This window comes from Oryzias latipes, chromosome 20 (assembly GCF_053564925.1).
Source record: "Oryzias latipes strain Hd-rR chromosome 20, Olatipes_Hd-rR_3.1".
Taxonomy (NCBI): domain Eukaryota; kingdom Metazoa; phylum Chordata; class Actinopteri; order Beloniformes; family Adrianichthyidae; genus Oryzias; species Oryzias latipes.
This window is the reverse complement of record NC_136256.1, coordinates 100,528-114,900: the sequence shown is the minus strand read 5'-3', so window position 1 is coordinate 114,900 and position 14,373 is coordinate 100,528.

The window sequence follows — 14,373 nt, the reverse complement described above, 5'->3', positions numbered from 1 at the left end:
CAATGCTATAAGATCAAACATTTCATCCATGCAGTACACGGATCTTAACAGACCACCAGCATTGTTTTTACCAGAAGAAACACTGGGGAGTTTTGTCCTGGTTGATGCAGAGATGCTTGGTCGAGTTTTATCCCAAGTAAACACTACAACCTGCCTTTTAGATCCCATTCCCACTTCACTTTTTAAAACATTTTATGGATTCTTTGAGTCAGAGCTTTTAAATAGTAAATTGCTCTCTTCAGACGGGGGTCTTCCCCTCTGCCTGTAAGACGGCGGTGGTGAGGCCCCTTCTGAAGAAGAGTCAATTAGATCCAAAAAATCTGGATAACTATAGACCCGTATCCAACTTACCATTTTTAAGTAAAATAATAGAAAAAAGTGTCGCTACTCAACTGCATGAGTTTTTAAATGCCCAAAAAATTTTAGAAAAATATCAGTCTGGTTTTAGGAAAAGCCACAGTACAGAGACGGCTCTTTGAAAGATCGTTAATGATCTTAGATTAAACTACGACTCACAGAAACTTTCTGTTCTGGTGCTGATGGATCTTAGTGCCGCTTTTGATACAGTAGATCACCAGATTTTATTAGACAGACTTAGTAGTCTGGTGGGCCTCTCTGGAAATGTTCTTAAGTGGTTTTACTCTTACCTGACAGATCGACACTTTTATGTAAGTATGGATACGTGCTCTTCAGGAATCCATGAAATAAGTTGTGGGGTTCCCCAGGGGTCGATTTTAGGGCCAATACTTTTTAATTTGTATATGTTGCCTCTTGGGGAGGTCATCAGGAGACATGGCGTTGACTTTCACAGCTATGCTGATGATACACAGCTTTACATTGCCGTGTCTCCTGATGACCTTGAACCTGTCAACACTCTTTTAAACTGCATTTTAGATATAAAGTTGTGGATGGCAGAAAATTTCTTACAGCTCAACCAGGACAAAACTGAAGTTTTAATCATCGGTTCTGAAGACAAGAGAGAGATGATTTTACCACATCTTCATAATTTTAAACCTTCTCAATGTGTGAGAAACCTGGGCGTACTTTTTGACTCTGAGCTAAATTTTATGCCACAAATTAAAATGTCGTTAAGACAGGATTTTATCATCTTAAGAACATTGCCAGAGTCCGCCCGTTCCTCTCTCTTGCCAGCACAGAGGTGCTAATGCATGCTTTTATTTTCAGTCGTTTAGATTATTGTAATGCCCTGCTCTCTGGTTTACCCAAAAAGTCTCTTTCAAACTTACAACTTCTACAGAACTCAGCGGCCCGAGTTCTGACGAGGACCAGAGGGCGGGAACACATTACACCGGTTTTAAAGTCGCTGCATTGGCTCCCTGTGCGTTTCAGGATTGATTTTAAGATTCTTATAATGGTTTATAAATGTTTTTATGGTCTTGGGCCTTCTTATTTAAATGATATTCTTTTAAAATATGAGCCCTCGCGGACCTTGAGGTCCTCCGGTGCTGGCCTCTTAGTTGTTCCCAAGGTGAGGACCAAAACTTATTGTGAGGCTTCGTTCTGCCATTATGGTCCTCGCCTGTGGAATGGCCTTCCGGAGAGCCTCAGGGCTGCAGAGACTGTAGAGGTTTGTAAGAAGAGGCTCAAGACCCACCTTTTTAATTTAGCTTTTAGTTGATTTTAACTGCTAATTTATTCTATTAGTTTTAGTATAGGCTATTTTATGTATTTATTTTAATTTTATGCATCTTACTCTCAATTTTATGTTTTTTTTTTCTTCTTTTTTATGTTTTTAATTTTAGCATCTTATGATTTTAGCCCCAGTGTTTCTTGAGGGGATCTTTTCCTCCAGGGCTTGCCGGCTTGGTCAGCGGTTGTTGCTGCAGTTGTTGCCCTTGATGGGGCAGCTGGGGTCTAATTTTACAGCTCTATGGCTGTGAGGGGGACCCCGGTGTTGTCCCGGTCTGGGTGGTTGCTGTGGCGATGTTCCGTTGGCCGGGCTGGCTCCTGGTATGAAAGGATTCCCAGATACTGTTTCCTCACAGCAGAGCCAAGCCATACTTGTTTGTTTGCTTATTTATTTATTTATTTATTTATTTAATTTACAGTTACATAGTCATAATTCATTGTACGTGGGAGCCATGGGTCATGTGGTTTAATGGAGGGGAGTGGGAAGGGTGAAGGGTGGGTTGGGGTTTTTATTGTAATGTTGTGTGTTTACTGTTTTTAGTGTTAAAGCGCTTCGAGCTGCACAAAGTGCATGAGAAGCGCTATTTTATAAATAAAGTTTGATTTGATGATTTGATTTGATTTAATGTAAGTAGTAGTAGTCATGTTTTCCTTTTTTCTTTATATTCCTCTTTTCTATCTCTCTCATGGTCACACACACACGATATCTCACTTATACTATATCTAGTTAAACAACTTCTTCTTTCCATTCTTCTATTTTTAGCTGTCCTTTCACACCATACTTTAACTTTTATTTTAACATATATTGTAGGCTGTTTGGTTGTATTTGTACTATATATTTTTCATTTTTAAAATTGTTATTCTTATTTAATTTTTAGTGTTCCCTGCCACTTGTACTGCCTTTTTACAGGCGTACTAATCCAGAGAGGGTCTCTAAAATACATCTCCTTTTTTCATGCTGGGACAGGTTACGCTTAGCCAGAAACCTTTTCTGCTACTTTTCTTTTGCATGCTGGGAGTGGATACCTGTATAGCCAGAAACCTTTTCTGCTATTTTTTACTTTGTGTGATCATACACAACACTCACTCAGTCCTGTGGTTTGTCATTTCCGGTCAGATCTCGTCAAGCCACCGCTGGCAGACGAGGGTTATACCTATAATGGTGGCCCGGCAAAGAATTCACCTCCCGGGACTTTCTTCCGGATAGCCGATGTTGTCCGGGCGTGATCACGGCTTCAGCGCGTCATCATCAGTCCACCAGCGCTGGGTATGTTGAGATCCGGGTCACAGCACCAAGATGTCAGGGTTCTGACTTTTTCCTTAATAAAAAGAAAAGCCACACAGGAGACTAGAACTATTGCTAGACTTCTGCAGAGGAGTTCTGCCTTCTCAGTGGATCCAGTCTGGTTTTATTGGTGGCAGGGTTTAATACCATGAAAGTAGGTCATTCAAATAAGCAGTAAGGGAACATCATATTCTTGTATAATCAGAAATATTCAGGTCATTGTTTTCTTACTTAAAGATAGAACTTAAACAATCATATCATGGTGAAAATAGTGTGTAAGTAAATGATAATTACATAACCCTAACACATTTATTTTGTCATTGTCAGTTAAACAACAAAATTGTGTTTGGAGCAGCAACAGTCTCTCAAGTTTACCAAATAAATATCCAAAAAATAAATAAATAACCAAAATAATCAGCAACATCAGTACAAAAAGATACACCGCTAGGACTAAATACAAAAATAAGACATTCAGTATATACAGGTTTTGAGTCAATAGCAGCTTGATGTGCAGCAATACAAAGTCCAGTTTACAGTGAGCTCAGATGAGAAGGTTGGAGGGGGGGGCAGTTTAGCAGCCACACAGCCTGTGGATGAAGGCTGTAGCTCAGTCTGGTTGTTCTGGTCTTGATGGACCAGTACCTCCTTCCTGATGGTGGAGGTGGTGGGCTGGATGATGCTGGTCACGCAGGATATTGTGGACTCTCTTTAGGCAGCCGTTGTTGTAGTGGCTGCTCATCTCTAGGAGAATGGTCCCCATAATTTTCCAAGCTGTTTTCACCACCCGTTGGAGTCTCTGCAGATCAGCCTTTGTGGAGCTGTAAAACCACACTAGAAAACCAAATGTCAGAACAAACTGATGGGACAGTCGTAAAAGTTCACCCTCAGTTGCATGGAGATTTTAGCCGTCTTTAGTTTTCTCAGGTAGTACAGCCGTTGTTGGGCCTTACTAACCACTGAGGCAGTGTGTGGACCCCAGGATAGGTCCTCTGTCTTTGTGACCTCCAGAAATTTAAAACCGGTCACCCTCTCCACCATTTCCGTGCCAATGCAAAGTGGATGATTGTTTTTACTGCATCTCCGGAGGTCAACAATAATTTCCTTGGGTTTTGTGATGTTTAAGATCAGGTCATTATAGTTGCACCATGAACACCAAGTGTTGCACTTCTATCCTGTAGTCTGTTTCATTATTGTCGTTGATGATTAAAAGCAATTTAGTGTCGTCAGCAAATTTAACATTTGCGTTGGATGAACATAAAGAGCAATAGTCATGAGTGGACAGAGAGTAGAATAGAGGGCTCAGCACACACCCTTGGGGGGCCCTGTATAGATTAAAACAGTGGAGGAAAAGCCCCCAGAATCAGGAGATAGATTTGTCTGGATATCCTCAGAAATACCCCATATCTGGTGATATCTGGTGATATCTACGGTGGATACCCTCCGGATATGACTGTTTCTGAGTTCATGTCCTGAGCATATCAACTTTGAGTATGGGACACTTTTATTCTGATAGAATCTGGAGATGAGATTCTCTCCAGATATCAGATGTGTCACTCGTGATATCCGAGTTCAGGATATTTCCAGATTCTATCCATGTCATATCTGTTGATATCTGATGTCCGTATATCAGTCATATCTGAAGTTAGGATTTGGAACATATGGCCAGCAGGCATATCTGAAGAACTAACACCAGTGATGTAAGTCAGGATATTTCAAGATACCAGTCATCTCCAAAATATATAAGAAATAAAAGGTGACAGAAAACCGGTATTACTCCAAAATATTTTATTACAAAATAAATAAATAAATAAATAAATAAATAAATAAATAAATAAATAAATAAATAAATAAATAAATAAATAAATAAATAAATAGATAAATAAATAAATAAATAAATAAATAAAGAAAGAAAGAAGTCAAACACCACAGACAAACATGCATCCTTTTTTTTCCATTCTGCCAGATAGCAGCTCCTGACTATGGGTGGGCTTCTTTCTGTAAAGCCAGCTGAGTGTCTCGTGCGTAATTTTGGCTCAATTCCACTCCTCCAGTTTTCATCCCAGGCTTTTTGGCATTTCAGCATCACCCTGGTTAGCCTAGTGGAGAGCCACTTTGGCGAGCCTTGATAATAACATGGTTTGTCCTCGTCACTTTCCTCGTCGCTGACACAGTCATCTTGATTGAGAATCTTCTCAGCAATTTTGACCCTCTTTTTGAAGAGCTGTGGACCAACAGGAAAGGAAAATATTTTAATTAGAGGAAACAACATACACACACATATACACGTATACACACACATACACAGTTCAACTGGACCATGTATGACCTGAGTAAATGAAACAAGGTCACAAATAGGACAACTCACCTGATCATGCTTACTGGTCCTCCTTTTGACCCCCTCCTTGCTTCTATCTCCATTCTCTCTCTTTGCACTTGAGACTGTCAATAGCTCGATAACCAACTCCTTGTCGATGGAAATATGAAATGTACAGAAGATGAGGTCAACATATATTGCAAACCTGTTTCCAAAGTGGAATATTCAAAATGTGGCATGCAGACTGTCACAGTGGCTTATCTTAATTATCCATCATTTAGATTTTATTTTTGATTTTATTTTGCTATGCTGTATCGTTATTGTAACTTAGTGTTTGGTCTTAAGACATGGAAACATTAAATGGGCTGTCTATCCCACTAATGCAATTGCCATCCTATCCCAAAAATCTAACACTGAATACTTGATATTGAGTCTCTCACATTATCTCTAACTTATGGTGAGTTGTGTAAATCCAACTTCATGTTGGTGCTTACTTCTAACTTGCTGGAAACTCCAATTTGGTTCCACGTCTTTTACTGCTGCCGTCATCTGGAGTTCTTGTCAAGTTTCCTAAAACAATAGTGAGAAAGAAACATACTTGTCATCTGCCCCGGACCTTCCACTGGAGCTGCTCTCCAAGGTTCTTGTGTTTGTGATGGACAAGAATCTGAAAGAAAGAAGAAGTCTGTTAGGTTATAGTAACATTGCCGTTATGGCCAATGTTCTAGAATACAGGCACCTGCCCAACACAAAACCCCCCAGCGGCTGAGTGGCAAACTCAAGAACGCATGTAGCTTATAATGGAAATGAATGAATAATGAAATTAATAATCAGAACACAGTATTTTTTATTAAATACATAAACAAAGAACAACTAACTATATGTGTTGTAGAGTGAATATGTGTATGTGCTGATACTCTGGTGTGTCACTAGGGGGGTGTATAGGAAGGAGGGAGGCGTGCAGCGAAAGAGTGTTGGGGGTGCAGTTTATGTTAAGAATGGAGTGAAGGAGAACAGTAATAAAAGAAAGATTCCCCCAGAAGAAGGGTGATTGATTCTTTATTAACCCTCTCTGAGGGTCCGAACGGGGAAGTGAACTCCAAAAGAAGATCCGCCAACATTTTCCGACCACGGTCAGAAAGCAGAAAGAGAAAAGTAATTGGAGGAAAGGTTCAACATAGGCTAAACATGAACAACATTTTTTAAAGTGCAAAAAAAAAGTGAACACGTGTTTGTCTGTTTGGCTGCTTTAGTGAATGGTGCTGCTGCTTTTATTTGTCCGTCTTCGTGTTGCGTGACCGGAACACCAACATGTTAACCGTGTCAGCTATGAGGATCTTAACGGGGTGACTATGTTTCCTGCCGCGCTGAATTCACGCTCCCATGAAGAGCTCGTAGCTCATATAGAAGTATATTTTCCTGCCATTTTTGACAGAAGTGCAGAGACATCGGGGCGCCTCGCCCCGCAGGCTCTTCGCCCCGCAGGCTCCTCGCCCCGCAGGCTCCTCGCCTCTCCTTTCCCTCCGCCAACGTTCGGACCCTGTGCGGTTCGGGCGCAGCTGCCGGTGGACCCCCGTGTCTCCGTGCTGCCCGCGCTAAACAGGCCCAAAGGCGGTGGGGGGCGACGTCTGCCGCTCCAGTGGGGGAATCAAGAGGGAGTGACGCCGTGGCCGCCCAACACGTAGAACCTAAAAGAAACCTATTTGACATAGTGCCCAGGTTGTCCAAGATTTGTCCATAACCGCACGAGAATACACAATAATTACCAAAGATGAATATGTTTATAGCTCAAATCACACACCCTATGCAGTCCTGTAACTTCAAATAAATAAATAAAAAGCGTGGCTCCGCGGTGATGACGTCCCGCAAGTGATGCGGTTTTACGGTCTGTGAGGAAACTGGAGATTCTAAACAGGACTGTAAAATACGTAAATTAGGCTGATTTGTTCCCTTCAGTTTCCTGCACACAGAAATGAATGAATAATGACAGAGACAAAACTTATCTTTTGTGGAGGTTTTACTTCGTACAAACACGAAAGGGACAGACAGATGAACATTCAAAGTCCGAACAACGGAGCTCAAAGTCTGAACAAAGAAAACAGGAAAATGGGCTTGGTATATAAGCCCTGTATTTGCATATTCAGAACCTCATTCGATGGATAGTGGTGTGAAAATTCCACCCCCTGGTTGTCGCAGGCTAGATGTTCGAAGGTCAGAGAGCTTAAAGTGTCAGATCTCTCTGAGGTTATCACAGACATCTACCAGAACGTATACACCAGCACACACAAAGATAAAAGGGGAGGATACTGAATGAATGTTACGAGACAATAGTCTTGGTTGTGCAAATGTAATATAATTTTGAGCTGATAATACATAGTGAATCAAGTTTAAACCATCAGTGTAATAAAAAGTTAAAGGCAGTTTCTAACTATTCTTTAGACGGTCTGACACTGAATCCCAGTAGAAGCTACTAGGCTGCGCAGATGATCCATGATCCATACGGATCACAAGCCCCGGTTCTGCATAGACGTGAGCCGTGTTAAAGTCGCTGCTCGACGTTTGTCCGTTAGGTGGTGACATGTTTCTGGGTTACTTGAAGTTTTATACAAAAGTGAAGTTTTTCAGCACAAAATATTTTTACACACAGAAAATACATACGGAAACTTCGAGGAGGGGGGGGGGGGGGTCGTATCCGGTGTCCTCGTAGCTTCTTCTTGGTTTCCAGCAGTCGTCCAGCCTCTGTGATTCTGTTTCAATCGCTTCAAATAAATACTCTTTTCCTGAAAGACAGGAAGAATGTGGTTTATTTTTGATATTTAAAATAGCCCCCGGAATTGTAAATATAACCCTGTAGCCTCCAAGCCCCGAATATAAACATGCCCATTAATTTAGATCAAAAGTTTTATCTGAACTTATCGGCTCGGCCGGGTCACTGCCTCCAACTCCTGGATCCTCTGAGGTCTGGTCACTGTGAGGACGCGGTCGGCCTCACTTACTAGAGGGTGTGCGCGCAGCATAGTCGTCTATGTGTCCTACGGTCAACTTTTATTCTTTTTCTTCCGTCTTCATCTTCGGCCCTATGCTCCGTGCCGCCATGGCTTTCAAACAGATTGCGTCATGGCGGCGCGGAGCTCTGTAACTCGACAGCTGATTGGTCGCGTTGCAGAACGTTCATTCACAAAATTTACCCCACTGATCCATTCATGATACATTAAAAATTTGATCCTAACTGTTCCTTCTGCAAAGAACATCCAAAAGCAATTAACCATCCTTTTGGAATTGTACTGAAATTAGAATCTTTTGGAAAAAGTGTTAACAATTTATCAGAAATCATATTCACCCCAACTGCACTCTGAAATTTGAATATATAATTTTTGGCTTTTATAATAAAAACTTGGACTCAAATAAAAACTGATAATCTCATATTTGGCAAATTGTATATTCATAAATGCTAATTTTATTCATCTTCTATTTCCCCCCTGTAAATCATTCGGTAGAATGTCTGTATTTTACACCCTTACAGGACACCGTAGAAGGTTCGGTTCGGTTGCTGGATGTATGATGGCTGCATGCTCTACATTAAAGCAGTGTTCTAGCTCCATCTAGTGGGATCCTTGATTCACACAAACATACAGAGATTTGAGAGAAATTTACTTCCCCCCCCCCCCCCCCCCAGTGTTAATCAAAGAAATGGAAATGTATCTCAGTAAAATCTGTAAAGCCTTAAGAAAGCTGTATTTTTGTATGAAAGTTGTGGAAACCTGAATGTTTTTGTGTAAAATGCATGTAATATGTATGCTCTCCTGGCTGTACTTACATTTTGTACAATAAAAAAACGATCCTAAAGTTTTTAAAAGGTTTCTTTTCACACCTGTTTTTAAACATTTGTGGGAAAATATAAGTGCAGAGCAAACTCAGCTTAACAGATCAGATGTGTAATTCAAATTTGTCATAAACGATATATGTCTGGAAAGAATCTATTTGCTATTAAAGTATCTTGTGCACATAAATTGCTAGGCAAGGCACTTATCAAACAAGTGATACATTTAATATGTAGAGACAATACATGTCCTAATGCAGTATCGCCTTTCCACATATCACAAAATACGGTGTAGGTACCATAGCCGTTCGGCCTGGAACTTCCGTTCGGCCTGGAACTTCCGTTCGGGGTCCTTTCGACTGTGTATAACGTCACACTACGGTAACCCCACTTGGACAAACTATGGAGCGTCAACATCTGCTTGGGCTTGTATTTTCATTTCACGCTCCCTTTTGTAACCTAAAGGAGTTTTCCTTCATAAATTGTGTCTGACAATATTCTTTGTCATTTTTATAAAGACATGATGTCACAATCCGCTTGTTACTCCTGTTTAAGTTCAGCCGTGGCTGAAAATTTTGTCAGTACGGCTAAATGTTGCCCTTCAGGGTCCGTTCTGTCAATAATAAAGCAATGGGTGCACGGATTCAAAAAACTATAAGAGAACATGAATTCAATAATAATCCTAACAATAATTAAGGCACGTTTCGAAAGCAATCTCGCTCTATCTTACAGCTCTGTTAGTTTACAACAGACTTCATAATATTTTCTTCTATGGTAGTATCGTAAATTGTCCAGACCAATCACTGTCTGACACGTCATCAGACCAACGTACAGCCAATCACATCATGTGACGTCAGCACTAGTCGAAGGACCCCGAACGGAGGTTCCAGGCCGAACGGTTATGGTACCTACAGCGGCAATGGTAACTACGGAGGATATGCACCAAAAATGCTTTCACACTTAGATAAGTATACACTACATATACTACAGGATATTTACCTTTTTCAGTATCTTTACTCCAGATATTTGCAGATTTGACTTCAGGTCATATTCGGAACTTGGATATGACCAAAATAAGACACAACCAGTATCTTCTCCCTGGATACCTTCAGATATGCTGCCTGTCTGGATATGCACCAGAGATGGTTCAACACTTAGATAAGTATACATTACAGATACTACAGGATATTTACCTTCTTCAGTATCTTTACTGCAGATATTTCCAGATTTGACTTCAGGGTATATTCGGAACTTGGACATGACCAAAATAAGACACAACCAGTATCTTCTGCCCGGATATCTTCAGATATGCTGCCTGTCTGGATATGCATCAGAAATGGTCTAGATTCTTTAGATATGTAACCCTTGTGCTATCCTAGGCACTTTACCAATGGGAGTGGGGTCATCTAGATCCACTAGACAGTGCTCTGAACCTTTTTTCCTCAATGATTTGTGATCTTCACTGGAAATCTTTCCACCATTATCCACCATTGTCATGGTAGGGAGAACACGTCAATGTAAGGGTGGGGTCATCTAAGATAGCACAAGGGTTAAGAAAGTATCCCCAACAGATATTTATGGATTCTGGCTCTTTTCTCGCAGTGTGTACTTTCCCAATCTGACGCTCGGTTGGCTGTTGGTTAAAAAATCTGTAGTCCAGTTGCACAGTGTGGTGTTAAGTCCAAGATGGTGTAGCTTGGCTAGAATTTTGAACGGTCGAATAACATTGAAAGCCAAACTGTAGTCCACAAAAGAAGCCATAGGTGTTCTTATACTTGAGATGCTCCAGTAACCTATGGAGCACAAGGGCAATGGCATACTCAGTTGACCTGTTCTTATAAGCAAATTTATATTATCAAGTGAAGGTGGTATTGCAGCTTTGATGTGTATGATGACCAGTTTTTCTAGGTACTTTGCGGGGATGGAGGTGACTGCCATGGGTCTGTAGTCATGTAGACACGAGACATTCGATTGCTTATGAATAGGGACTATGGTATCAGATTTGAAGCTGGTGGGGACCCATGCTGTGGAGAGCGACAAGTTGAAGATGGTGGCAAAAATGTAAGTCAGCTCCGCTGCACACTCCTTCAGCACCCGGCCCAGTACCCCATTTGCACCGGGTGCTTTCCTGGTGTTGATATTTTGCAGAACACACCTCACTCCTGTGTGCTCAGGACTAGGGCAGTATCGGTAAGATGGAAGGGGGGGCAAGGTAGGATCTATGTTTTCCCTATCAAAATGGGCATAGAAGAGGTTTAAGTCCTCAGCCAGTGTAAGGGAGTCCACTGCTGGTGGTGATTTCCTCTTAGTCCTTGATGGCCCTTATGCCTTTCCAGACTGTGACCAATTTTTTTAAATGATTAACAGTCCACATATGGAAACAATGTATTACATGTAAGCAGTATACTACTATGTAGTAGCCAGGAAAATTTAAACTGACTTCAGAAATTTTAGAATGTGGACACGACATTATAATTTTGTGGGGAGAGTGTAGGAAATGCATATTTTTTTTATTATTATGGACATCCTTTTGTTTATACTTTGGACGGGATAATGTCAAAACTCCCCACAAAATGTTTATTTTTTTATTTAACCCTTGTGCTATCTTAGATAACCCTTGTGCTATCTTAGATGACCCTACTCTTACTTTGTGGTGTTCTCCCTACCATGACAAAGGTGGATAAAGGTGGAAAGATTTCATGTAATCCATGGACACCAGTGAAGATCACAAATCATTGAAGAAAAAAGGTTCAGAGCACTGTCTAGTGGGTCTAGATGACCCAACTCCCAATGTCAAAGGATAGCACAAGGGTTAATGGTGCAAAATACCTTGTATGACGTGCGTGCATTTCTAAGATACCACCAGGTGGCACTTGCTGGATTTTGAGAAAAGGAAACAGATAAAATAGTGAGAGAGAAAAATTAGCACATTAGGAGACTTTGTGGTTTGTGAGGCTGGAAGAAATGAAAAATGCAGTTGCCTTTTTATGTCAGTAGACAATGAAACAACTGAAGTCTACCAAGCAGCCTCCTCATTTATTTCAAAATGGCAAATTTCTCTGAGTCACACTGTAATGATCATCTATTTATTTATAGTGCTCATTACGTTTTTAGGGTAATTCGATTCTATAAATTGATATATTTACACAACATATTTTTGTTTTGGTTATTCAGATTATTTTATGTAAAACAAAAGAAAAAACCCAAATAATATAATAATCTTCAGTCTCTCAAAACCGATTTGTTTTCTTTAAATGTCCCGTTAATGTCCGTGGTGTAGCGTCTTCCGTTCAGAGTTCACGGTCACTCCCACTCCCGACACGTAGGCATTCTCCACAATGAAACGACATCCAAACAAAAAAAAAAGGAATCCTCTCACCCAAGGGTTGATTGTCCAAACAGAAATAAATCCCCAAAGTTTTTCCCCACCACGACAGGATGCGCTACCCCCCCCCCCCCCCTTAATTTGGTCCTCTTTATCAAATCAGTCCCCGGTACCGTCAGTCACATGACTTACAGCTGATGTGTCCTTAATACAAAAAATAAAAAAATAATAACATTTCTGAATGACATTTTTTCCTGAGGAAATAGGACTTAACAGTGTTATGGGAAACAAATTTTTTTGACAGAATTTATCATAATGTCAATTCCTTAATTTAAATACTTTTGTGGCTACAACACAAATGAACCAATGTCAATGAATGTATCATCAACCACAAATTATATGATCCTAAAAGCTGTCTGGGGCTTTTGCCTCTGGTACGGTCTTCCATGGCAGATGGGTTCTGGGTAGGGCTGGGATTCACTGGGTACTTCACGATATGATACGATATGCGAGACATTGCTCACGATAACAATACTATCACGATATGGCGATAATGTGATAATCGATATATCTCGTCTCTAACAACTCACGATATATCAAAATTTAAGAAAGAACTTGAAAAACTGTTTTTTGGAAGGCAGGCAGGCAGTCAGGCAGGAGGACTTCACAGCGGCCGTTGCGTAAGGGACATGAGGACATCCGGCTAGAAGGTCAGAGGTTCCGAAACCACGGGACATTTGGGAATGTGGGGGCTACAAGGGTGGAGCAGCAGGCTACTATTAGTCGGGGTGCTGTTGGGACTAATAGGTTTGGACATCAGGCTGGTTCCAGTCCTGGGGAAATCATCTGCTACTACTGTCAACAACCTGGTCACAGGGCCTCAGACTGTCCCCTTAAAAAGCCTAGACTTTCAGGTTACTGCTATGTCCCAGGTAATGATGACTCATGTAGACAAAGTACCCCGCATTCATCCTCATTTTATCCTGTTCAAGGTAAATATGTGTCCGCTTTATTAGACAGTGGAAGTTCTTTGTCACTGGTTAGGAAGTGTTGTCTGTCAAATGGTGTCATTGATTACAAAAACAAGAATAACATTAAGTGGGTTCATGGGGATCAGAGATCGTATCCTACAGCAGAGGGTAGTATAGCTGTTGACGGCCATGCATTTTTGTTACAGGTGGGGGTTATTGACCAACTGTCTGTAGAGTGTGTTTTGGGAAGAGATTTGCCGGTTCTCCATGATCTGATCACACAAATGATACCTGAAATATGTGCAGTTGTTACAAGGTCTGAAACAAAAGCTGGCTTGGAGCCCCTGCTAGATCGTCACAGTGATCTGTGTGAGGGTGGTTCCAAAGGCCCCAGGAAATCCAGACGCCAACGTCGCATTGTCAAAATTACTTAGCTGCAGAAGGCTTCTGCTGGACGTGGTTGCTTGCGCGCAGACCCATCCTCCTCTGAGTCATCAGAAGTCCTGAAAAAGCACGTGTCATTGAGAAACAAATCTACAGAATGAATTGTTGATTTTTTTCAATGTCATATCACTTGCCTATGAGTCACCAGCTGCATGAGGTTGGCTGTGTCCACAATAGTGGAAGGATCTCTCATTCTGTAGTGAACCTGAGCCACTTTGTCTGTGTGTGCTAGGTAGTGAGCAAGCCCACTTTTCTGTTCTTCTGTTAATTTTGCATTTCCCTCTGTTTCTGCCACACGCCGGATCTGCTGACTGGTCACGTTGGGGCATAAAAGAATTGAAATTTGTTTTGAGACACATTACAGACACCGTGACATCACACAGAGAGATCGCTGGACAGAAAAAAACACTTTTTTTTGCATCTTTAAATAGTTTCATTTATTGAAGTGTAGTTGCAGCACAAGTCAGAGAGAGACAGTGAGATTTCAAATATTTAAACATACAACTCGTGCAGTCTTAAGTCATTGGTGGCACTTCCAATCTGTTTGCCATTCTTTGACAAAAA